The sequence below is a fragment of the Ornithorhynchus anatinus genome, chromosome 20 (genome assembly GCF_004115215.2).
Source record: "Ornithorhynchus anatinus isolate Pmale09 chromosome 20, mOrnAna1.pri.v4, whole genome shotgun sequence".
Lineage (NCBI taxonomy): Eukaryota > Metazoa > Chordata > Mammalia > Monotremata > Ornithorhynchidae > Ornithorhynchus > Ornithorhynchus anatinus.
Window position 1 is genome coordinate 22,800,825 of NC_041747.1, and position 27,504 is coordinate 22,828,328.

The window sequence follows — 27,504 nt, forward strand, 5'->3', positions numbered from 1 at the left end:
TAGAAATTCCCAGCACATAGCTCTGCTTAGAGCAACTTCTATTCTGGTTAATAAATACTACTACTACTTATGGCTGCCCTGTTATCAAAAGACTGTACTCTAATTATTGTAACATTAATTGCTTTTTTTCTTGATTATCTTTCCTTTTAAAATTTCCGTACCTAATCTCCGTTCATTATATGACAATTTAACTCCAGTACAGTTTAAACAAGACCTTAATCATGTCTTTATTTCTATGATTAATTGATCTCAGTGCCCATGCAATTAAAATAGAAGATACAAGCCTTCGGTCCCCTGAAGTCCCTTATTTTTTACTTTTTCAACATGTTCTCATATCATGATTCACTAGTGACTTGAAGGAAAGTATTGGGAGTTGCCCCTCAAATGTGTAAATGATGCAAAATGCGTCAGAGTTGTCATACTTTGGAAAGCAGGTGCAAAATTTTACATGAATTCAAAAACCTGGTGGGGGTGGGGGGAAATAGGTCTACAAAAGAATGGTGAATTTCAATAGGGATAAAAATCCAAATCAAGAAAGGATGGGGCAAGGTTGATCAAGCATAAGTAAAGCAGAAATAATCCTCTGGAGGTCAGAGAGAGACAACACTTCAAGTTCTGGAATGTATTAACTGGACCATGGTATCAGTAGGGCAAAATACAACCTTCCACTAGTGTGCTTAGTTCTACATCCCGAAGAAAAACTGGAGAGAATCTGAGAATAGTGACCAAAAGGATATGGAAATAATTCTTCTGAGGAAAGATCAAAGGCATTAGGGCAGTCTGAAGAGATGGTTAAGGAGTCGCAAAATAACTTTCTTTAACAGCAAAATCTTTTGGGTTTGTTTACGGAAAGAATAGTGACTTTTCAACAACCACTCTAAAGGGCTTAAATCAAAACTTGAGGGACACGAAGAAATACTTAGTGTTTGGGGTGATAATACAGGGTCCTTAGGAGGTGGTGAAATCTTCATCTTTGTAGAATTTTAAAGGAAATACTAGACAACCATCTGTCCTGGATGGTTTACTCGTTCAACTTGCCTGGAGGCTAGAGCAGATGATTTCTCAAGGGTTCTAGCCAATTGTGTGCATCTAGCTCCCATATTAAGATATGCAAAATTAGTGCTTTTGCCATTTATGCTAGAAATATTCCAGTGTGAATGCAAATTGTCTCAAAGGTGATCCTGGAGGCACCACAAATTAACACATTTCTAACACTTGTCTAATGTACAAATTGATGCTTAATACTGCCTAAAACAATGATGCATTTCATTCACACTGATTTTCAAGTTGAGAAGCCAGGAGGAAATTTCCATTCAAACAGAGTGAAATGATTAATATCAGATGGACAGCAGCCATTGAGTCTGATAAACCAAGTTCACTCTTTTTCTGTCTAGCGACTGAAAGATCCCATTGTGAATGACATTTTACTGGCCTGACCTAGACCTAAATTCTCTTTAAATGCCCTGCCTTTCATCAGATTTCTGTATTCTCCAGCAGAGGTGACTGGTTTCTGGAGCAAATAACGTGACTCATATATACAAATATTCTGTTTATGAGGACAGAACACACTGCATTTTTAATGTCCTTTTTAGTAAGTATTAGATATTAAAATGTAGAATAGTCCTTCTGTACATCTTGATTGTTCTTTGTTCCACCTTTCCCAGTTCTATTCAGAGTGGGGACCACTTTTTTTAATGGGATTTGTTAAACACTTATTGTGTCCCAGGCATGGTATTAAGCCCTGGGTTTGATACATACTAATCAGGATGGGGTTTCCCAGATGCAGGTGACTAATTTTGTATAATGACAGAATTGTGTCTTTCATGTTCTTATTTGTGAAATCCTCAAGGTTGAGGATCATGTATTCAATTCTGGTAACTCCTCATAATACCCTAATGCTGCAGACATAATGGATAGGTGCTCAGTAAATACCATTGACTGACTAAATAACAAAGAACAGGATCTCTTTAGTTTCTCCTCTTCATAGGCAAAAGCAGGCAGTCAACTTCACTAGAAGGAATGGAGTTCTTCTCCTTGGAATAAAAAGCTTTATTGGTGAAAGGCAGCTTTGTTGTGCCATTTCTCCTAGCATTTGAACTAATTCAACTGACTCAGAGGTTTATTTCCTCTAGATGCCTCTATTTTCCTGTTCTGGCAGCACATTCATATAGACTGGTTCTCCACTGCATGCTCTGTTTTCATCTCATCTGCCTCCTCTGTATTCATAGCTTTGATCCAAACAACTTTCTAATATTGTTGTCATTGCCAAACTGCACATGGAAATCCTGCTTCAACAGCCTTTGTACTAAGAAGCAGCAGCTGCCCATCCCTTAACTGACAGCTAATCTCTTTAGTGGAGCAATTCTTTTTTCACTAAGTTCAGTGACGGCCCACTGCAGAGCCAGAAAGTTTGAAAGAGAAACTCCCTCCTGTTTTTAAGTCAAGAAGGCAAGATTTGTGTCCCCCAAGCTCAATCTCTGCTGCTAGGTAGGTGTTTTGATTCATGTGCCTACTCTAATTTATATGACAAGGATGTTCAGTGGGCATCTTCTTACAGTGACTTTGTAAAATTGCATCCTGGCCTTTTAAAATTGAGGGACACTCTAGCCATTCTACATTGAACTGAGGTTGCTCTCCCTCCAGCAGGAGAAGAAGCATTCTACCTTTTCAGTCCAACCAAAGGAATAGCATTATTTTCCAAGAAAAACAATTTAGCAAAAATACTTCAAACTGAAATCCTCAGCTTGATTCAAAGTTCCCAAATCTGAAGGACTACAGTGCTAGTGCATGACAATCAATCACCCCATTACATAGGTTCTAAAAGTGAACATCTTCTATAATGTCCTGTGTGCTACTATTTCTATCCTTAATCAATATTTATCAAGACCTTCAGACTTGGGGTACTAAAGGCTGGGTAACTACTGTGAATAAGCCACTGAAATTAGTAGGTAAAGGGGGGAAAATTATAAGAAGTGGAATGCGGTCTCTTTTTTTTTCCACTGTGAGAAATCTGATTATTCTACAGCACTATAATTTTTAAAAATCATATTTAAGTGCTGATCGTTTAAGAAATCACAGATAGCAACACTTGCAAAAATGTCAACAAGAAATATTCACTACCAGAAAATATAGTGGAACTTTCACTTACATGGCACCTTTCATCCAAAGAGGCAAACACAGGTTGTGCGATTTGCTCAAGGTCAATCAGCAAATCCTTGGCCATTCTCAGCATCCTTATTGCCAGTCTTTTTGCTCTAACAGCTGGATAACACTTCCCTCTCAGGTGACTCACAGGCAGCAACAACTGAAGTGTTATGCTAAAGAGAGATTTTTTTTTTCCCAACTCTATGAAAGTCTCCTTTTTGCTCTTTTCCCATCTCCCCCAACTATTTTAATCTTAAAAGACAGGATGGGAAATTGGGTCACTGCAGTGGATTTTAAATAGATTGACACAGATCTAGCACAGGGAAGAATTATTTGACCAGGAGGGAAGATTAAATACCGGTTGAAATGACAAATATCCTCCTTGCCTGGCTAGCCTGAAAGCCCAGAAAGCCTGTTGATAGGTGGATTTTTATTCTGCATGTGTTTGTTCTGTGCTTCTATGATTATGTCTTCTAATCTTGCCTGTGCTATCTTTAATTAGCTGGGGAGCACATGGAGGGCAGTATTGGTGTTGTAAACCAGCTTCCATTCTGTTCCCAAAATAATGCTTGTGGTTTATTAACTAGTTGTATACAACACAGACATGATTAGAAGACATGACCACGCCATAAATGATAATGTGTTTCACTTGGTGAGTTACTGTGGGACTTTGTAGAAGCTCTGTCTCTGAAATCCTTTCTGAGCTATTCTTATATAAAGGCCACCTTGCCTTTAGACAGGACCCTTCCGGCCTTCTAATTCTCTGATTTTGTTTTCACTAAAATTATATGTAGCAATATGTAATTGATGTAAATCAATTTTTGCCTAACAGAAAAGATAGATAAATAATATCTGAAAATGTTTCCTCAAACTGCCAGAGGGGGAAAAGTGCCCTAATTGTAAATAATAAATTGCAAATATAACATCTGTTACAGAAGCTTATTGTTTATAATTAATCCCCTTTCTGCAGAGGAAAATTGAAGTTTATCTATTTTACACATCCCATTTTAGTCAACCCACTTGCATAACCATGTTTGAGAATACAAGCCAAGGTTTAGAAGCGGGTGAAAATTAGCTTTCATTCTAGAAAAGTGTTTCAATTCAAAAGTTCCCAGATTTCACGAAAAGAGCCTAAGAGCTCTGAATGTGGTTGGTGGTCAAAAGATACTGTTAATAATAATGATGAGGAAAAAAGCACTTGAGCAAATTATCAATTATATCCAGTCCTCCTACTTAAAACACAACTGGTTCCTCAAACTTGTGTCAAGTTGAAATGTGCATTAACTCAATTTTCTCACAAGAACAATGCTAGAATTGGTAGGATACCCTATTTTGACCACAGTTACCCAGAAATGGGTATTCAATCAGTTATAATTAGGTTGTCTGTATTAATCAAAACATACTGATTCCTAGAGGTGACACCATAGTGTAGCCACCATTTACACCATAGGAAATAAAATGGGTTTCTTGAGCCTTTTGGTGACTCCACTTGGAGGTCAGGTAACATTGCTCCCCTTGTTTCTCCCTCTCCATCTCCTCATTTGTCATTTTCCCAAGCCTCCTGTCCCCCTGGAAAGGCCATGTTCTCAGAGCTAATGCCCAAAGGGGGCTGTGGCTGTAAAGTCATAACCAGAAGGGCCTTCCCCAATTAATTTCTTGCCTCTCCACCTTATATTCTCTACCTGAGCATTTAAGTACTCACAACCTCCCATAACCCTTACTCTTTTTCCTGTTTATCTGAAATTTACTTTTCTGTCTGTTTCTTTTGATGTACTGCAGGGCAGTCCTTGAGGACAGGGATCAGGTCTAAGAATTCTACTCTATTCTTCCAAATGCTTATAATTGCGCTCGGCATGCAGTAGGTACTCAATGAATATTACTGATTGACTGATATATTGTACTGCTGAAACAGGGTATAAATTTAGAAACATTTTAACTGCCATTCTCATAACTCAAAATGAGTTAAATCAAGGATTACCTGTAGCTGCTATTTTACTTCGCACACACACGCGCGCGCGCGCACACACACACACACACACACACACACCCCTATATCAATGCTGAAAATTATGAGCCACTTTGCAGTTCTAACAGACTATGCACAATGGTTACAACAAACCTGAAGAACTAGAACCTTTTGGGGAAAGTAAAACAACTGATATGAAGGCATAGCTGGGCTAATTCTCAAGTAGTGTAATGCAGAACTGTTCATAAATGAAGGAGAAATCAATTTGACATGCAACAATCAAGAGCAGGATGGCTCTCTCTTAGTAAAGATCACAGGAAGACAAGAAGACCAAGAGCAGATTTGAAAACAGTATGAATTACTGCAATCTGTAAATCCACAAGTTTTTGATAGGACATTCTTTATGTTTATATGAGGTAGAAGGGGGTATCTGTCACATTCGGAAGCAGAATGGCATAGGGGATAGAACACAGGCCTGGGAGTCAAGTGGTCATGGGTCTGATCCTGGCTCTGCCACTTGTCTGCTGTGCAACCTTGGGTAAGACACTTCACTTTTCTGTACATCAGTTACCTCATCTGTAAAATGGAGATTGCGACTGTGAGCGCCATGTGAGACAGGGACTGTGTCCAATCCAATTTGCTTGTATCCACCCCAGCGCTTACTACAGTGCCTGGCACAGAGTAGGTGCTTAACAAATACCCTAATCATTATTATTACATGTCGATAGAATTCCAGCCTCAATTCTAGTATCATCAAACAGAAGAGAGAGTGACCATACATATACCACCCTGAAATGGGGAAATGGTGCATCCAGCTACCAATTTTCACATTACAGTTCTGCTATCTAAACAGTGCTGATGAATTTCTAGAAAATGAGGTGGAAGACCAAAGAGAGAGTCAGCCAGTTTGCTCTATGCGTAACACCCACCCCCAGAACAAAGTCACTGAATAGCAGTAGTATCATCCAGCTTTTTAAATGGGTCTGACTTGGATCGACAAACATTAGAATGTAAGCTCACTTAGTCAGGTAAATGTGAGTACCAGGTGAGACAGAGACTCTGTCCAAGCAGATTACCTTATATCTACCCCAGCACGTAGAACAGTGCTTGACAATAGCAATCACTTAAGAAATACCATAAGATGTAGATAGGAATGAAGAGTCACTTCTTAATTTTGTGCTTCCCCAAGACAGTACGGCATACCATGCCAAATGAAAGTACAATAGATCCTATTCCAGGGCTCATACACTGCTTGATCATTGTGGCCCATGTGTGGACAGTACTTAATGTTAAATGGCAAAACATAACCATCAATCAATCAATACGAATCATTACCATTTGGTAATTACAGAGAAATGACTTAGATGAATTAGGATGTTCTATGCATTGCGGATTAACCTAAAGTGATTCCCAATATTAGTTATTAAGGTTTTTTTGGAAAAGGATTCTTGAATCCTAAGAGAAACAACAGTAATATGCAGCCAACTTCACATAATAATACAAAGTTAACATGCAGTGACCGTCACATCCCCAACCTAACTGTTGCTTTCTTCGGACGAATGCCCAGTGTAGCTGGACCTGAGCCCAGTCTTAAATGAAGACCTCGAACTGTTTCCGAACATAATCCTTGATTTCTTACGGTGTAGATTTTGTTTCCACTCTGGGTGACCACAGAGACCAGAATACACAGTTATTCTGAAATTTCACTTGTGTTCTAGTCTAAAATGCTCAGGTCTTCACACTGTACTTTTGCACTTATTTACATTCTTTATATACCATCATTTGCCCAACTTGAAACTGATTTTAGTGTCTATCTTCCCTGCTAGCTGTAAGCTCCTTGAGGGAAGGGATCATGTCTACTCTCCTGTACTCTCCCAAGTTCTTATGCAGTACTCTGCACCAAGTAAGCATTCTATAAATCTGACTGATTAAGGCACAGCCAGATGAAATCTCTCCTCAAACCTGTTCTGATTCTATTTTTACTTGCCTGAAACTTTAGTAAAGAACACTTAGCCTCCCAGCACCCCTCCCTGAGGCTTTCTTCTGACACTCTCAGGGGCCATGCACTCAGTTCCCAGGAAACCAAAGAGGCAGAAAGGTACTTATTCCAACCCTAAAAAAGATTTGAAGAGTGAAGATGTTCTAAGCAGAGCAGAGATGTGAGCAATATGATCACTAGGCTTGGTACTGTGGATGGAAGTATTAGGGTTGAAAGAAGCAAAAGGAAATTGATAGACAAATGAGAGGGGGGGAAAAAAGGAAAAAAAGTAATCTAATAATCTGAATGTAGTCAGATCCATTTTATTTACATTTTTTAGTTAACACATTTACCAGCCATGGATCTCTACGATTATCTCCACCATAACAAGCTTCATGAATAACAATCGCAAAGCTATACAAACTGAAAGAGCAATCCCCTAAGGAATAAACCCTATATCCTCAATGTCATGCCTCAGACGATTACACAAATCAAAGAGGTTCAAAGTGCCATTTTGTTGCACATATTAGAAAACTTGGCTGAAAGGTGAGCGATGTCATTTAAAAAATGAAGGAAGTACTCTGTGCAAGTCAAGCCAGTTGAAGACATTTACAGAATTATATTTAAGAAGAATGAATAGGAGAATGAATGAATACCTCAGATGAGGTGAGATAGTCCCAAAGAAACAACCAGATGTCAAATTCACAAAATGAGTCTTGAACAATTAATGGGCCAGGCTCATTGGTAATTGGAAAATTAGTAGCACGGTCATTCTCCATACCCAAGCTAGTTACTGTTTTCTTGAAGAATGATAGCTAAAGAACGAATTGGGAGTGTAAGCAGCGTGGCTCAGTGGAAAGAGCACGGGCTTTGGAGTCAGGGCTCATGAGTTCGAATCCCAGCTCTGCCACTTGTCAGCTGTGTGACTGTGGGCAAGTCACTTAACTTCTCTGTGCCTCAGTTCCCTCATCTGTAAAATGGGGATTAAGACTGTGAGCCCCACGTGGGACAACCTGATTCCCCTGTGTCTACCCCAGCGCTTAGAACAGTGCTCGGCACATCGTAAGCGCTTAACAAATACCAACATTATTATTATTAGATCCAGATAAAGATCTTTACGTTGGCAGGCAATGGTGCTAAGATTAATGCAGGATGGGCACCAATCATTAAGGTTGAACTAGGACTTTAGCTCTCTGTAGGGGCCACGCCAGCCTTTAATGTTCTTTCCTGGGCAGTGACATTTTGATGCTTGAAATTTGAGTATTTTAGCAGATCAGATTTATCATACTACTCAAATTTCAAACATTTTAGCAACTTGCCCCTAAGTGTATTGGTGTTGACCAAGATAGTGTGGCTTTCCCTTTAAGATCATTGTCCCAGAGAGGAAAGTGAGGGGAAGTGATACAGTTGTCAAAGGAGAGAGAAGGTTGCAGAAACGAAAGAGGAGGCTGACTGTGGGGAGTTGGGGCTGTGGACAAGCAACAGAGTTCCCAAGTTTTTAGCAGTGAGTGGAACTGAAAACACCCAGAGCTTCTGGGAGTTGAGAGAATTGTCGAGGATGCGGCTGTATCTCTTTCTACTGTTACTGTGTGACCTATCTGCTAGCTTTTCGCCCTGGAGATGAAGGGTAGCTAGAGAGAGAACAGCTTCCAAAGGAGCTAGCATGGCTTTCAGACTTTACCGCTGGAAGAATGGAGAGGGGTGGCCCTTTTGATAATGAAAACCTAACCACAGAGCTGGGACCACTTCCCCAGAGTCCAAATGGTAAATCCTGTCTCTGACAGCACTCAAGCAAAGCCCACAATATCAATCAGTCATATTAACTGAGCACTTACTGTGTTTAGAGCCCTGAACTAAGCACTTGGGAGAGTACGGTATGTGGGCAGACACGTTCCCTGCCCGTAATAATAATAATACTAACAATTGTTATGTGTTTATTATGTGCCAAGCACTTGGCTAAACATTGGGGTAGATATATGATAATCAGATTGGACACAATGGAGCTCACTGTCTGAGGAGGAGGAAGAACTGCTATTCTATTCCCATTTTAGAGATGAGGAAGCAAATGAGAAATTAATTGATTTGCCTAAGGTCACACAACAGGCTTGTGGTGGAGGTGGGATTATAATTCAGGCCTTCTGAATCCCAGCCCTGTGTTCTATCGATTCATCCACACTGCTTCTCTCTCCCACCCATTCATTCATTCAATCAATCAGATTTACTAAGCGATTCCTGTGTGCAGAGCACTGTACTAAGCACTTGGAAGAGTACAACACAAAAATAAACTGACACATTCCCTGCCCACAATGATCCAAGGGAAACCAAAATGATGGTACCACCCTGATTCAGATGGTCTAAATAACATTTCCTTTTATTTGTGTAATAAACCTGTCCCCTTTGTTTTTCTCTGCACTTCCTCATCCGAGAATAGTCCTCTATAAATTCAGTGGTAATAGCTCTTGAGGATGAGACAAGCTTTGCAAAGAGCCAGGGAAGTTTCTGGAGGCAGGGCAATATCATTTCAGTCAATCTTTTGATTAAAGATTTGACGTTCCCATTTTGGGTATTTACTCATATAAAACAGATATTTGAAAAGGCTGTATTGTATAACTAAATCAATAGTGTGTGTCACCAGCACAAAGTGTTTTGATCATCTTGACTCCATGCAGCTTTCTGTGCAGCTCAGATCCGAGCATAACTTAAATGATAGCCACAACTGAAAGACTAAGACATATGTGCATCTTGGAGACATTTTCTCAGAAAAGACATCTATTCTTAAGAGAAAAATCACACATGGAAATGGGTCTTTAATGCTGGTGATACGTTTAAATTTACAACCAGAAATGCAATGTGAAGTAGATTCAGTGCCCTTGTAGTATGTATGGAAGGGATAGTGATCACATTTTATAATTGTGAAAAATTGGGGAAAAACTCTACCGGGATTTTTATGGTTTGTAAAGTGTTCACTATGCGCCAAGCATTGTTCTAAGCACTGGGCTCAGATGGGTCAGATTGGGCACAATCCTGATCTCACATAGGGTTCACAGTCTAAATCAGAAAGAGGAGGATTTAATTCCCACTTGACAGATGAGGTAACTACAGAACAGAGAAGTGAAGTGATTTGCCAAGGTCACGCATCAGACAAGTGGAAGAGCCGGAAATACAAACCGGCACCTCTGACTCCCAAGTCCATGGTCTTGTCACTTAGCCAAACTTCTTCCTTTCCTTCATTTAAAAATTGGATTTTTTCATTGGTAATTTGAAATAAGAACATTGCCAGATAGCTGGAAGGATAAAGGCCAGAGAGTTTTCCTTTATGTAACAACATCAATGTCATCACCATCATTCATGTGAGGAGGGAATTTGCATCTCACTCATTTCAATGTCCAGTTTTCAGCTATCTCAAGCATTGGTTAGCTCTAAATATCGCCAGTTGCTGTTAGCTCTGGGTGCAAAAACTAAAAACTCAAAACCAAAACGAAACAAAAAGCCCGCAACAACAACAAAAAAGAACGGCAATCTATATGGCATCAATCTTTCAGCTAGTTGTACACTCAGATAGCAACAAGTCAGGAGTGCCACACAATAAGCGCCTGTGTAATCCTCAGGGCTGCAACTACCCATTTTAACAGTGGTGAAAGGCGAGCTTGCTGCCTTTCTCACTGGATGGCATCCTGACAAGCAAGAACTTCAAGGCGGTTGAAGGGGGGGTTCCAGTAGTTTACTTCATTCAATTAATAAATCCTACCGATTGAGTGCTTACTGTATGTGGAACACTGTTAAGCACTTCGGAGAGCACAATACCCTGGAGTTGGAAGAAATGATCCCTGGCCCTTGAAGAGTTTACAGTTCAGTGAGGAGGAGAGAGAGATTAAAATAAATTACCTATAAGGAAAACAGAAGAGTATAAAGATGTGTGGTAACATCCTGAATTGAATCCAGGAGACTTTAGTTCCAGCATCCAACATGACCCCAAGTTTGAACCACAGAGGCAACAGCTAGAGGAGCCGCATGGCCTCATGGATAGACCATTGGCCTGGGAGTCAGAAGGAGCTGGATTCTAATCCCGGCTCTGCCACTTGTCTGCTCTGTGACCTTGGAGAAGTCCTTTCACTTCTCTGTACCACAGTTAACTCATTTATAATGGGGGAATTAAGACTGTGAACCCCATGTGGGACAGGGACTGTGTCCAACTTGATTATCTAGCATCTACCCCGGTGTTTAGCACAGTGCCCGGCATGCAGTAAATGCTTAACAAATAACATAAGAAAAAAAAAATATTTCCTGTCCTCTCAGCTTGCACAGCTACTCTGCTCATTCCACTCGGTTATGGCCCTCATAAAAGCACAGAGATCAAATAGTCTCTCTCAGATTCATCCCTTCACAGATTTTCTACCAGTGTAGAGCCAATGCTATAAAACAGGATGGTTATGTTTATAAAAATGATATGTGGGTCACATGCATATATGACAGATTGTGTAGAAAGAAAAAGGATTATAATTGCTTGCTCTGGGATCTCCAGTGTTCTCATGTCTAATAGTAATCACAACTCATCAGAAAGTTTAGAATCTACAATGTCACAGGTGGACGTAAATTCCCAAACTTCTATCGATTTTTTCATTACAAAAAGGTTTATTATCCTTCCAGAAGAGAGCTGCTCAACACTCCTCTGTCCCAGATAGGGTGGATTTGTTTGGGAATGGAAATCCTCTGAAAACAGGTATTTGCTATCTAAGGTATTGTGGGTACATAAGGACATTATTTCTCCTTATTTTGAGGGTCATATTAAATTCATTTCTGGAGGACTGCATGAGGTAAGACCTGATGAGCACCTTTGGAGATCCACTCTAGATTTTACTCTCACTGTGGGCAGGGGACATGGATACCAACTCTGTTGTACTGAACTCTCCCAAGTGCTTAGTACAGCACTTAGCATGAAATAAGTGCTCATTAAATACCATTTATGATTATGATGATCACTACTGCCAATTAATCTACAACAAGGATTTTTTGACACCTTTGTTCCCAAACCCTTAAGTGTGCTAACTATATGTACTTCACAGTCTCAAAGAGGAATGTCAGGTTCCTGCTGAATTATTTGATGCCCTAAGATGTGCACTCTGAATTCAGGAGTTCAGCTGAGTCAATCAGATACAGGTAGCAATACCTTAGTGGGCAAATTAAATTAGATGTCTGGCCCTTCTGAATGTAAGTACCTTTGAGCAGGGCTCAACTTCTAACTACACAAAATAAATGTCTAATAAATACCTTTGGTTGATTCTGAATGTTAAGCTAGCTCTTCATATTCAAGAAATTCAATTCACATTCAAGAGCAAAGTGAGCCCTCTCGGACTGTGAATCTCCTGAAGGACTAATTCCCATGTTCTGTGTATTCTCTCCCAGTTTAATACAGTGATCTGCAAACAGTGAGGGCTAAAAAAAATACTACTGCAACAAGATCCCCAGCAAGAGCTAGTCCTGCTCTCTGCGATAAAAGATACACATTTTATTGATGCCTTTTCTTTGTGTTTTACCTCTTGCTAAACAGGTGGCAATCCCTCAATCCTATTTATTGAGCACTTAGTCTGTGCTTTTAATAAGGCTTTGTCAGTGGGGAGAGGTATCAACTGTTGGCTATGAAGAGGAAGGACATTCTTTACAATCTAGTAGAGAAGATAGACAATAAAATAAATTACAGCTAGAGAAAGACGGAATAAGACGGACAACATAAGGCCTAGTGTATAGAGTATGGGCCTGGGTGTCAGAAGGATTTGGGTTCTAATCCTGGCTCTGTCCCTTGTCTGCTGTGTGCCCCTGGGCAAGTTACTTCTCTATGTCTCAGTTACCTCATCAGTAAAATAGGGATTAAGACTGTAAGACCTACGTGGGACATGGACTGTGTACAACCTGATTTGCTTGTATCTACCCCAGTGATTTAGTACAATGTCTGGCACATAGTAAGCACTTAATAAATACCAAACTTATTATGATGATTATATGTACATGAGTGGTCTCTGGGTAGAGTGAGAATCAAAGTCCTCGAGGGTATGAACACAAATGCATAGGAAACAAGGAAGTGAGAATAGGGTGGGGAGATCAGAAGTTAGTGAGGAAAGGCTTCCTGGAGGAGACATGAAGGGCTTTAAGGCTCGGGAATGTGGTGGTCTGATGGAGATGTCAATGTCTCAGGCAGGAGAGAGGGTGTGAGGAAGGGGTAGACAGTGAGAGAGAGGAGATCAAGGTACCGCAAGTAAGTTGACACTATAGGAGCTCAGTGGAAGGGCTATTTAGCTTTAGCTGGGAAAACACAAAAAGCAACAACAATAAAGGCAGCATGGAAAAAGAATAAAATGCCATTAAAGTTCATCAGAGCATCTGAATATTTAGAATAGGTAGCCTGCCATATGGCAGAGTCTTAATAAATGTTTACTCGCAGTCAGAATTACAATAGCAAACATAACAATAATAATTATAGCTATTTACAATTGCCTGCTTGATTCTCCTACTCTAAAATTACAATGAATTGGATCTTACTAGAATGAAAGCACTATGATAGAATGCAGAGACATTAGAATAATAGGAAGGGTAAATACAACAAAACCTCATTAATTTGAAACAAGCCACGAGAAGAAACGCATATGGACTTTTGAATCAACTAATTTGGGTTATCCAATCTCTATATCCAAGAATGATAGGTGATCTGGTGTCTAGGAATTCTGAATAAATCAAACTAAGATTCATTTTTATAGCATTTCAAAAAAATCCTTATTTACACATATTAGTTTTTGAGAAATAGGTATTGATTAAAAATAGGATTACTTTGAATTCAACTACGGCACTTGTTTAGGTTAATTTGAATCTTATCCTATATTTCATCAACTTCCGCTGGCAGCTTGTATGACAAGTGTGTGTTGCAGGGCAAACACCAAAACCATTAGAGTTTTGGCCTATTACAGTTAATACCAGTTTCTCACACAGATCTTTTTTTATGTCATTTGTTAATAATGACTGTGTCATTTGTTAAGCACTTATTATGTACCAGACAAGGTTCCAAGCACTGGGGTAGATATGAGGCAATCAGGTTGGACATAATGTCCCACATGGGGTTCACAGGCATAATCCCCATTTTACAGAGGAGGTAACTGAGGCACCGAGAAGTGAAGTGATTTGCCCAAGGTCACCCAGCAGACCAGTGGCAGAGTTGGGACTAGAACCCAGGTCTTTCTGACTCCCAGGCCCGTGCTCTATAAGTTAGGCCACGCTGCTTCTCTTACTGATTTCTTAGTGAGCCAATGGCCAACAGTAAATGTCAGACAATGACCAACCTAGATCAGACGACACCCTTAATAACATTCAATAATAATTTTCAATAGTATTTATTGAGCATTTACTATGTACTAAGCACATATACTGATCTGTGCCACAAATCCATTCATTTGGTAGGATATGGGCAGAGAAAAGATTAGATATCTGAGCAGCTGCAGTGTGGAGAGAAATGATAGAGAGAAGCCAAACACAGTACTGGAAGAAGATAGGCTCTATATATGGACCAAAGGACAAATTTAAGCAAAATGGCATAGCTCTGGGTAAGAATCTAGCCAACTTTAACGATGACCCAATCAAACAATAACATTTAATGGTTGACTAATGGGGGGAGAATAACTGCTTGGGAGAAGAAGAACAACTCCCAAAATGTACTAACTGCTTGAGAGATACTAGAGATGATCTGTGTATTTTCAGGAGAAGTAGGATGGCCTATTGGAAAGAGCCCAGGCCCGGGAGTCAGAGGACCTAGGTTCTACCCCCAGCTCCACCACTTGTCTGCTGTGTGACTTTGGGAAAGTCACTGAACTTTTCTGCGCCTCCATTACCTCCTCTGTATAATGGGGATTAAGATCGTGAGCCGTACGTGGGACATGGACTGTGTCCATATTGATCAGCTTTAATCTACCCCAGTGCTTAGTGCAGTGAATGGCACATAGTAAGCACTTGGTAAATACTATTAAACAAAACAACAACAACACACAAAAAGAACCCAGCTTACAATCCAACAGGGAACAACAGGTGCCAAATCAACCAAAAATTAAAGTGATTAGAAAGCGACTATATGAAGAAATGAGTGCTTTAGCAGTAAAGTATGCACATCTATATGCACGGTTTATTTAAGACCATTTTAAAACATTTCTATTTTGAGTTCATGTAGACTCTGCAATTCCTTTGCTAGGATGACTGGATTCTTGAAAAGTTGAAAAAGTCACCTTAAAATTGATGATATCTAGCTTGCACGTTTTTACTATCAAAGTACAATAAAGGAAAAAGAAATAATGACTATTTAAAACACAGAAGTAGAGAGAAATTTCAGTCAAATGCCTTTGAAATACGACGCAGATTGTTCTTTTCTTCAACGCTATGTGAATTTAAGGCCACTGAAATGTAAAAAGAGTATTTTGGCCACTAGAGGGCTTGTTGTGCCAGTCTCCCAGTTTTTCCCCTCTATTAGTCTATGGAAAATATAGAGCCAATATCTCAAATAATGGATGCGATCTTAAATCTACATTACATGCTCCTAAATACAAATAAAGGCTCTTGATGTCCCCAAATGTATCATAACGCATTTGGTTTGTAGTGCATCTTCTATCTCTGAAAAAGGAAGCCTTCTTTTAATTTTTTACAAAACCCCGCAGTTATTCAAATGGTCAATGCTTCACTGGTTATAACATCGAGAGAGTCTTGAGGAAATTCTCACAGATAATATTTGTAGTCACTGGATAATAGCCCTATCATGAATTCTGGTCCCAACTCTAGTCTTTTTTTCCTGCCTGATGTTGAGTTACTATTAGGCTTGGCCAATAAACAGAACGACAGAAAGAGACCTTGGTTTTACTCTTGATTCCAGCAACGACTCCTTATGGGGCCAAGTCCCAGTTCAGTCACCCACCAGTTCCACCCCAGAACCTTCACTTCTGTGACTGCAGATGCCAGGCCTCTGGGGTTTAAGTGGGCAAGGGAGAAAGACTCAATGCCACTCAATGTCCACATCCATGTCCATGCTCCAGGGAAGCAGCATGGCATAGCAGATAAAACATGGGTCTGGGAGTTAGAAGGACATGGGTAGTAATCCTGATTCCACCACTTGTCTGCTATATGGCCTTAGGCAAGTCACTTCCCTTCTCTCTGTCTCAGTTACCTCATCTATAAAATGGGGATGAAGACTGTAAGCCCCATGCGGGTCAGGGACTGTGCCCAACCCGATTTGCTTGTGTCCACCCTAGCGCTGATACAGTGCCTGCCACATAGTAAGCGCTTAACAAGTACCATAATTATAATTATTAATTATTATGTCTCCAATCTGCCCCATATCCACTGTTCTCTCTGACCTATTGCTTTGGAGCCAGTCCCTATATGTCTGGGCAGAGAGGAATAGAAGGACAAGAGTTCTTCTCAAATGGCATCAGATGTCCAGCCTTCAAGAGGATTCCATGAAGGTTTTTCATCACTTTGATTATGATATCTCTTATGGGTGAAGTCCTTTAAAAGGAGCAGGGAAGAGGATTTGGATCTTTCTACTCTATCTAGTTCACAAGGTACTTTAGTTATCAGACCAAGGGACAAGGGGATGGAACTGGAGATGAGGGAGATGGAATTCCTACCCCTCCAGGACTGACGTCTCTGTCCCCTTCCATTCATTCATTCATTCATTCAATAGTATTTATTGAGCAATTACTGTGTGCAGCACTGTACTAAGCGCTCCACTGACATGAGACCCCCAGAACCCCCATCTGAGGCAGGGTCTGCACTAACATGCACTCCTCCCCACCCCTTTTCTGACTCTGGAGGGGGAAGAGGAGCATGGAAGCCACCTCTTTTGGTGCAAGCAGTGGTTCATTCATTTATCCAATTGCATTTATTGAGCACTTACTGCATGCGGAGCACTGTATTAAGTGCTTGGCAGAGTACAATACAATAGTAAACAGACACATTCCCTGCCCATATCGAGCTTTCAGTCTAGAGTGGTTCTCTACGCCCAGCCAGGAGGAGGCAGACAGGGATGGATAATTTTGATTTTTCAAAAACATTCTCTCTCAGTCTCCATGTCACTATGATGGTTTCACTGCATTAGAAGATTGGCAGATCTTCCAATCAAACATATCCTGTCTCCGGGAACCAATCACTCAGAGGATATAACCCACGAACGTTTTGCAAATCAACCCCTTCAACTGGGTAGAGTACAAACAGATATGGACAAGAGACACACTCACAACCCAACTGCATGTAGTAAAGCCAGTGGGCATTTCACTTCAAGATTCCCATTAACAGGGTCTATGACTGCCAATTCGGAGTGGTTCAGGGAAATAGAGTGACAGCTGGAGGAAATCTGACTCCCAAAAGCTATCTGACCTTGTCCTCTCAATATCTCTATTTCCCCTCTAGGTGGATCAAAGGGCAGTAGGGAAAAGAACTGATTCTCCCCAGCCATTCCAAGGCTCTCTTCCAGGATTGTGACATAGAATGTGGGAGAGAGGACATCCAGGACATGGATAAATGGGTTTTTCTCCTATCAAGTTCCCATCTACTCAGCAGGCATCAAATTTAATATTTTTTCCTGAGGAGCTGATGGTTTAAGAGTGAGAACCCTGGAATGGCCAGTCCATAAAGTTTAGTTTGGAAAGGATGGTTATTTTCTAAGTCATTGGTTGCTTTTGTCCTGGAACACAAATTGTGCCTGTGTGCCTCGGAAATTGGAAGTTTAAAAGAGTGATAAAACTTCACATGCCAATAAAAACAAAATCTACTGAGAAAGCTGACTGCAGCAACAACCCAAATCTCTCTGCTTTCTATTGCTGGAAAGAAGTTAACTCTGATTCTTTAGAATCAGCTGTCACCCAGCTGTGTCAATCACACACTCCTGGACTGCTGATGTGACTTAGGCGGCTGTACTGTATAGCAGCTCTTTTTCTTTTCAGCAAAGAAGAGCATCCATTAATGGCACAAAGCATTAATATCAGTAATAATAATAATAGTGGTATTTGTTAAGTGCTTGCTATGAGCCAAGCATTGTCCTAAGCTCTGGCGTAGATACAAGGTAATCAGGTTGGACACAGTCCCTTTGCCACACGGGGCTTACAATCTTAATCCCCATTTTACAAATGAGGTAAATGAGCCACATAGAAGTTAAGTGACTGCCCAAGGTCACACAGCAGATGTGGCATAGCAGGATTAGAATCCATGTCCTCTGACTCACAGGCCCATGTTTTTTTCCACTGGGCCATGCTGCTTCTCAGGAAATTCCATGTAGGTCTTGATGGTAGGAACTATTCAGTTTGGAGATGCTCACCAAGAACCTAATGTGCCATGGGGATTCAGTGGTTCTGTGGCAATCAGTCATTCATTCAATCACATTTATTGAGCGCTTACTGTGTGCCAAGCACTGTACTAAGCACTTGAGAGAGTACAATGCAGCAACAATCAACTGTATTTACTGAGCACTTACTGGGTGCAGGGCACTGTACGAAGTACTTGAAATGATGGTGGCCCAGAAACACCTACATATTCACATATGGAATTCGCTAACTGCTATGGTTTCACAGTCAATTTGAAGACTGAGGTCATGACCAGCCTATTAGATAGAAAGCCCCTACTCACAACCAGTGATCATCAAAGTTATTGAACTGGATGTTGCTTCTAATGGTCTGTTACTTCAATAATACTTCAGCAAATGATGCAGTGACAAAACATTCTACTAATCTACATCAAGAATGTTGAGGGTGTTCATTTCACTAAACTCATGCATAATCCAGAATCAAGAAATGATTCAGAATTACTAAGAATGAAAACTTGGAATGAAAGTGGTCCTCTCGCTTCAAAACTACTTTTTATGGAATGTGTTAAGTGCTTATTATGTGCCAGGCACTGCTGTAAATGCTGGGGTAGATACAAGCTAATCAGGTTGGACACAGTCCATGTTCCACATGGGGCTCACAGTCTTAATCCTCATTTTACAGATGAGGTAAGTGAGGCACATCTAAGTTAAGTGACTTGCCCAAGATGACACAGAATAGAAGTGGCCGAACCAGGATTAGAACCCAAGTCCTTCTGACACTCAGGTTTGCGAGGTATCCACTAGGCCAATCTGCTTCTAAAGTTTCCTTATGACTTATAACACTGAAATATCCCCAATCATCTCCACCAAGTTGAACAAATACAGATGAAAATCAGCAGAATAGCCAAATAATTATCATATACTAAGATAAAGAAAGGTTAATAATATTATTAATAACAATAATGATAATATTTGTTAAGCACTTACTGTATGTCAAGCACTGTTTTAAGTGGCGGGGAAGATACAAGGTAATCAGGTCAGACACAGTCCTTGTCCCACATGCGGCTTACAACCTATGGAAAAAAAATAATGATTGTACTTGTTAAATACTTACTATTTGCCCAGCAGTATACAAATTGCTAGGGTAAATATAACTGGGTTAGAGACAGTCCTTATCCTACATGGAGATCCCAATCTAAGTAGGAGAGAGAACAGGCCTGCAGATGAGGAAACTGAGGCACAGGGAAGTGAGTGACTTGCCCAAGTTCACCCAGCAGGCAAGAAGTGGAGACTAGATTAGAACTCAGGTCCTCTGACTTCCAGGCCTGTTCTCTTTTCACTATGTCACGCTGCTCCTCATCTGTCCCTCCTGAGTTTAAATATTCTCATCCCCTGAAAGATGATATAAATGGTGGTCGAATTCCTCAATGTCAAAGACTCAAGAACAATATTTTTCTTTTACTGATAAGCAGGGGACAAATTACCCATGTGCCCAGTGGAGGAAATGTGGATATTAAACTGAAGTTTCAGGCATCCTGTAATAATAATAATTATAATAATAATCATAATTGTGGCATTTGTTAAGCAGTTTTCTATGTGTCAAGCACAGGGGCAGATACAAGATAATGAGGCACAACATGGGACTCACAGTTTAAGTAGGAGGGAGAACAAGTATTGAATCCCCAGTTTACATATAAGGGAACTGATGCACAGAGAAGCTATGTGACCTGCCCAAGGTCACACAGAAGTAAAGTGGTGGAGCTTGAGTTAGAATTCAGGTCCTCTGATTCCCAGGCCCGTGCTCTTTCCACTAAGCCAATATCCAGGAATTAAACATATTTATTTCAGCTACAGGAACATCATCCCATAGTAAGGAAAGAAAACTATCTGAAAATCTCCTTGAATGTCACTGTGTTTTTACCGGAAAAAAACACAGCTTGTCAACAGTTTTTAATGTCCTTTTCAACTTAAATACAATCAGGCCATTCCACACTCTTCTATCCTGAGCCTAATCATTTGTGAAAAGCTTGCTGTTCATAATAAACACCTACAAAATGAAAGCCTGTTTTTAAAAGGTGAGTTTGGGTTTCAGCGTATTTGTTTATTGTCTACATCCCCATGATGTAAACTTAACCTTGTTTTAGTTGTTAAAAACCAACAATGATCTTGAGCGCTATATGCATTTAAATATTTAGCTTCCCCAGGTCTTGAGTAATATATTGCTACAAGCCAGAAAATTGTGTGCTGTAGAATTTCATTCGATGTACTCTTTCCCTAGACAAATAGATTTTAGCATTGACATAACCCTAAAATAAATCATGTATTTGATTTAAACATGAGGGTAGTTATGGCCAATAAACTTTTCAAGTAGAGTTGAGCTTTCTTATGATTCAGGTGTTGGTTTTCAATTTCCGACTCCAGAGAGAGTTGTTAATTTCAAAATGAAATTCATAGAGATCATTTGCCTTACTTTATAATAAAATGACACATTTAGAAGTTAATGTTTCCATCTCTCCCCTACTGACTGAAAGGTTCTTGGGGACAGGAAATGTATTCTTTACTTCTAGCCCAGGTTCCCACACACCAATGTTTTGTACCCAGTAAGTCACCAGTGTTATTCGCCTAGTACAGCGCTCTGCATACTGTAAGCACTAAGTATATACGACCGACTGAATAACTCAGCAAATACTGTTGATTATATCGGTCATGAGGGGATTAATAGGGGAAAAAAAACAGAGGAAACAGATTTCTGTCAATTGAAAGTACATTTTCAGTAGACTACTCTCTCACCAGTTGGGATGCTGCCTGTTCAAATACTGTGGCTAGGAGAATTAATCTGATAGCAACGTCCTTCGCACTGGAAAAAAAAATTCCATTTCATCATTCTCTAGAGCTAGTAGCACAAAATAGGCATGATTAAACTTGGCTTCGAGCCATTAACCCTATTTCCAAAAAAGCCTTCATGACACTTTCTGGAGAGTTAACAAGTAGACAAAGAAAAAGTAGGTGATCAGGTAAATAAGCAATTAGATTTATGATGGGGCAGGGGTATCTCTGTACCAGAGGGTATCTTTTCAGGGGGTAATTAGTCAGTGCTCTAGATATACACTGGTAAGGAGATCATGGACACTTGCTAATTGCTCACTTGAAACACAGGGAGTACAACTAAGCCATGACCTTCTACTCAGATAATAAAATTCTGTACCACTTCAGCTGAAAGAGCAGCACTAATGATGGTCCAAATTGGGTTTCTCATTTGGGGGGGGGTCTTTTTTTTTTTTTTTTAAAAAAAAAGGGACATCCCCTGGAGAATTAGACAAATGGAAAATGATAAATCCTTGAGCTCATTAATGGCCCTGAATATGCATAAAATCTAACTCTTGACCTTGTGTTTCAATATTCCACTGTCTATTCTCAAGATCCCAATCTACTATCGCTAAAAAAGTATAGTCGCTGACAAATAAAAACACTACACACATCCTCTACGGTCTTAAACTGAAGAACATTTCATAATGTCGATATTGATATCTCTAATCATAGCTATTTCTTTCATTATTACCTTTAAAGTGGTTTATTCTTTAAAGAATGCTAGTTGTCACCTAAAAACTCTAGGGATAGTGCAGTCCTGTGGACAAAACATGGGGCTGGGAATCAGGAGACCTAAATTGTAGGCTCAACTCTGCCACTGACCTGACCAGTGAACTTGGGCAATCATTTAACTTCTCTTGGCCCCAATTTAATGAGGATTAAAGAGATTAATATATTAGATTCCTGGATGGGAAAGGGATTGTGCATCTCCTAATAATAATAATGTTGGTATTTGTTAAGCACTAACTACGTGCTAAGCATTCATTCATATTTATTGAGCACTTACCATGTGCAGAGCACTGTACTAAGCATTTGGAATGTACAATTTGGCAACAGATAGAGACAATCCCTCCCAACAATGGGCTCACAGTAAAGGGGGAGAAAGACAACAAAACAAGGTAATCAGGTAATCTTAATCCCCATTTTACAGATGTGGGAACTGAGGCACAGAGTATTTAAGTGACTTGCCCAAAGTCACAAAGCTGACAAGTGAGGGAGCCGGAATTAGAACTCATAACATCTGACTCCCAAGCCAGGGCTCACTAAGCCACGCTGCTTCTCTAATCATCAGTGCAATCAATCAGTGGTATTTGTTCAGTGCTTACTGTTTGCAGAGCACTGAACTTAGTACTTGGAAGAGTACAATACAATAGTGTTGTTGGGAGTGTCCTGACCACAGGAGCTTACAGTCTAATCATCTTCCATCTACCTTAATGCTTAGCACATAGTAAACACTTAAGTACCATAATTATTAAATGCAACACCACAAGTAAGGACACTACAAATGGGCTGCATTCAGGGATGAACACAAGAGAATATTATGAACATATACTATTCACAGCATCCTATAAAAGCATGGCTTAGTGGATAGCATGGGCCTGGGAGTCAGAAGGTCATGGGTTCTAATCCTGACTCCGCCACCTATCTTCTGTGTGATCCTGGGGAAGCCACTTCATTTCTCTGTGCCTCAGTTACCTCATCCGTAAAATGGGAATTGAGACTATGAGTCCCACATGGGGCAGGGACTGGATCCAAATTGATTTGTTTGTATCCACAATGTAAGTGCTTAACAAAATAGCATAATTATTTCTGCTTCCTCATGACCTAAAATGTCATACCCAAGTGTGTTGTAGACACGCTCCATGATAAACTAATAAATCAATCTCTTGAAGTGGGAATATCTTAGTGTTAGCGGAATTTAGCTATTCTCCTTCCATTGTGTAGTAGAATGTGAAATCAGAGTTACTGGGCCTCAGTGTTGAAAAAGTAATAAAATAACTCCATTGGAATAGGTACAATGTACATACAAAATATTACAATTGGAGCCTTTTTATTACAGGTTTTATTGAAGGAGATTCAAGGTATACAGCTGGAAAGGTGCATAACACTACGGGAGTGATGCAAAACCCTTCATTTGTCAATAAATAAATACCTAAAGGTGTTTACTAACTGAAGCTATCCTGAAAGGTTAAACATATATCTGATTAGAACACCTCAACAACACATTAATTTGTTCCCAATCTGAAACATTTTTCAAGAACTACTGTATGTGTTCACTCCCAATGATATCTTCTGGGAGTGGAAAGAATTCATAGGCGAAGGCTTGCTTCTTTTGGGCCTATGAATGGGAAAACCTCTTTGAACTCTGTGACAGCTCTTCATGCAGAAGAATTGCAAGGAAATACAGAAAGGTTTGAAATTTCATTCTAAGGAGAGAGGACTCAAATTGGTTGACCAGACATGTCTATCTTCAGGACTAAACTTGAGATCAATAGAAGAGTTGAGGTAATAAAAATTGTTGCATTACCGTCTGTCCTTTTCACTTTCGAACATACCACACATCCTATTTTGATCTGGCAATGTCATTCTCTAAGGTTATTGGAACACATTTCATTTTTAAACTGTATATTTTGGCTGCTTCTTCCTTTAAAAATTGGACCTGTGACCTTAGGGTATTAGAATTGCATATTTCTCCAAATCATCAATCAGAACAATTGGATACAATAGGAAACTTGACAGTAATCAAATCAATCAGTGGCATTTTGGGGACACTTACTTTGTACAGGGTACTGTACTAAGTGCTGGAGGGAGTACAATAAAGTTGTTAAACATGACCCTTGCCACAAGACCTTAAGGTCTAATGGTGGAGACAGATAATAATAAAATAATTTAGAGATAGGGGAAACTTCAACATATCAGGATGTGGACATAACTGCTTTGAGAATGGGGTGAGTATCAAAGTGTTTAGTGACTATGTACCCAAGAACAGACACAATGTAGAAGGACAAAGAACAGAGTGGGAAGATGAGATGACAGTCAGGAAAAGCTTCCTGGAGGAGATAAAGATTTTGGTAGGGCTTTAACGGCAGGGAGAGTATAGAATACAATAAAATGTAGACCTTACATATCACACTCATAATAAATGTCAGTAATATTGCCTTTTATTCCATATATTATTCCCCTAACTCTAATTTAAAAAGTAAAACACAGTTTGCTTTTTTTCCCTAAGAGTTGAACATGTACTACATGCATGAGGTTTAATTAAGAATCCCTACAACTCCACACAGGAAAAGCAACATCAGGCAATAGTAAAATATTATTATGATTTTTATTCATTTTGTAATGGGTCACCTAGGTAATTCCTGAGGAGGTGGTAAACTGGTAAAATATGTATTGATGCTTTGTGGAATTTAGGTAAAATGTTCAAGTTTATTTCAAATGTAGTTGTTGATCCTATAATCCTCACATCTTTATCATATGGATGGAAAATAGTTATACTTTTTAAAATTCAGAAATAAAAGCAGGGATATCCTTCATTAATTTTTTCACTGATAAAGGAAAGGTTTCAAAGTAAGAAATGTGATCAATTGAAAGATATAAAGTGTTACATATAATGTCTGTCCATTAAAATGGAAACTTTCTCTTCCAATACAATGGGATATAACTTAGTAAAATGAAAATCTGGGCTTAATTGGATGTCATAAGGCAAGACAATTTTAAACACAAAAAAGTGCCATGTTCAGGAAAGAAGAGACACCTATCACCAAATTTACATTTTGGAATATTCTCCACTACCCACTGGCTATGATAGTGATTGTGTAGGTTCATGAAGCATTTAGCTAGAGCATTTTTCAACACTTACCAGTATTTACTCTTTTCACAATACTCCTTCAACACCTTATATTTCAGTGGTCCAGAAAAGGTTTCAAGTGAAAATTACCAAATAGAATATCTCTAACCCTTCACATTTTCTTATGCCAGGCTTTACTCTCTTTCCTCAATGTGGCCTGTCCTGCACATTTGACAGTATCACCATCCTCTCTGTCTCTAGGAAAATATGGCTTTGGCATTACCCTTGACTCATCCCTTTCTTTCAATCCCTAGATTTAATCTGTTGCCAAATCCTGTAGATTTTTTCTTCCACATTTCCTAGACCTGCCCTGTCCTGTCCATCCAAAAGAATCACCACAGTGGTCCATGCTCTTATCACATCCAAGCTTAGCTAGTGTGAGCCTCCTCATTGGGAACCCTGCCTCCAGTCTTTCTCTTCTCCAATCAATATTTGATGAGTGCCTACTATGTGCCTCAGTTACCTCATCTGTGGGGAATGGGGATTAAGACTGTGAACCCCATGTGAGACAGGGATGTGTCCAACCTGATTAGCTTGTATCTATCCCTGTACTTAGTACTGTACCTGGCACACAGCACTTATATACAATATATATATACATGTATATATAGATATAAATGCTACCAGCTACTTTCTGAATGTTTCATAGTATGAATCCATATCAGAGAACGTTGATATTTTGTAAGGAACTATCATTATGGGTTCACCAAGTGGGATGAATGGTCAGGTTCACATGTACCATTCTTTTTGGACACAACTGCACCCATCGATAGGATTCAGTATTACTAGCATTATTCTCAAAAATAGAGACCCCTATCCTTTATAGCTGAGTAATATTTGGTAGCACACTGGTAAAAGATGACAATCAAACAACAAAGTGAATATAAAATGCATTAAATGTCTGAAAATTATTACCATATATGGACAATATATGCAATCTGCATTAAATCTGCTAATAATGAAGAGATATGTACCAAATTCTTCCTCTAATACTAGGCAATGAAACATCTCCTCCTCAGAATTGGTGGTAACCTAGGAAACCTACTCCTTATAAAACCTCTGATTCTAAAAGATCTAGAGAAAAACAATCTAAATATACTTGTTGAAGGAATATGCACTTAGCTTTTTCCTCTTTCCATGGATGCCTGGATTAATGGGTGAGATAATAATCTGGACACTTTTCTTAGTGCTATTTTTTCTTAAATGAATCTGTTTAAATAAGACTAATATAGATTTGACATGTATTCAGTTCTTCTATAATATGTGAGCTATGTTTTTGAAAACTCTGCATTAAGGAATGCATTCATTGTAGTTTGCACCTGTGTTCAATGCCACCCAAATGTCCACATGTTCAACCCATGTCTTCTATCACCACATCATTCTGCAGCCAGAGAGGCTGGCACTGTCAGTTGAACTGAGCCTAATTTCATAACAACATTCTTGCCCAAGATGTAGAGTCAAAGCACAGGTTAGGGCAGAAGTGTTATGTTGTTCTTATGTACTTATGTGTATAAGTGTTAGTCTCAGCTATTTTTTGTTGGTATTAACTGTCTCTGGCTGTGCCATCCTTGTAGGGGCTGGATTTTGGGATGACATTTATAAAGTGTTCAATTAGCATTATTAACCCTTAACCCTTCCTAAAACAGTTTTCATTAACTCTGGAGCACCACACTGTATCTAGTCAAGCAGAGTAGACCTGACCCCTGAAATTAGGGGATAGCTCTGCGGCTGAGATCTTTCTGAAAGCAGCGGTGTTGCATTTGATAAACACTTGTTGAATAGTTAGAGACTTGTTCATTGTTCTGGGGAGAACTCTAATGCAAAATCAGCACTGCTTCTCCATTTCTAAAAATCACTCCGATTGGATTTAGGTAACCAAAGCTTTCCAAGTTAGATGGCATTATTTGGATTGATGACTTTTTGAAAATTCAACCTGTTATATTCCTTCAGTAAGGATTTTGGTTTATTACTTACTGAAGTGAAGAGAGTTTATCTGAGGGAATAATGACAATGGTACTAGTTAAGCGCTTACTATGTGCCATGCACTGTTCTAAGTGCTGGGGTAGATACACGCTAATCAGGTTGGACAGAGTAATAATAATAATAATGTTGGTATTTGTTAAGCGCTTACTATGTGCCAAGCACTGTTCTAAGCGCTGGGGTAGACATAGGGGAATAGGTAGAGTCCCTGTCTCACATGGGGCGCACAGTCTAAGTAACAATAATAATAATGTTGGTATCTGTTAAGCGCTTACTATGTGCCGAGCACTGTTCTAAGCGCTGGGGTAGACACAGGGGAATCAGGATGTTCCACGTGGGGCTCACAGTCTTAATCCCCATTTTCCAGATGAGGTAACTGAGGCACAGAGAAGTTAAGT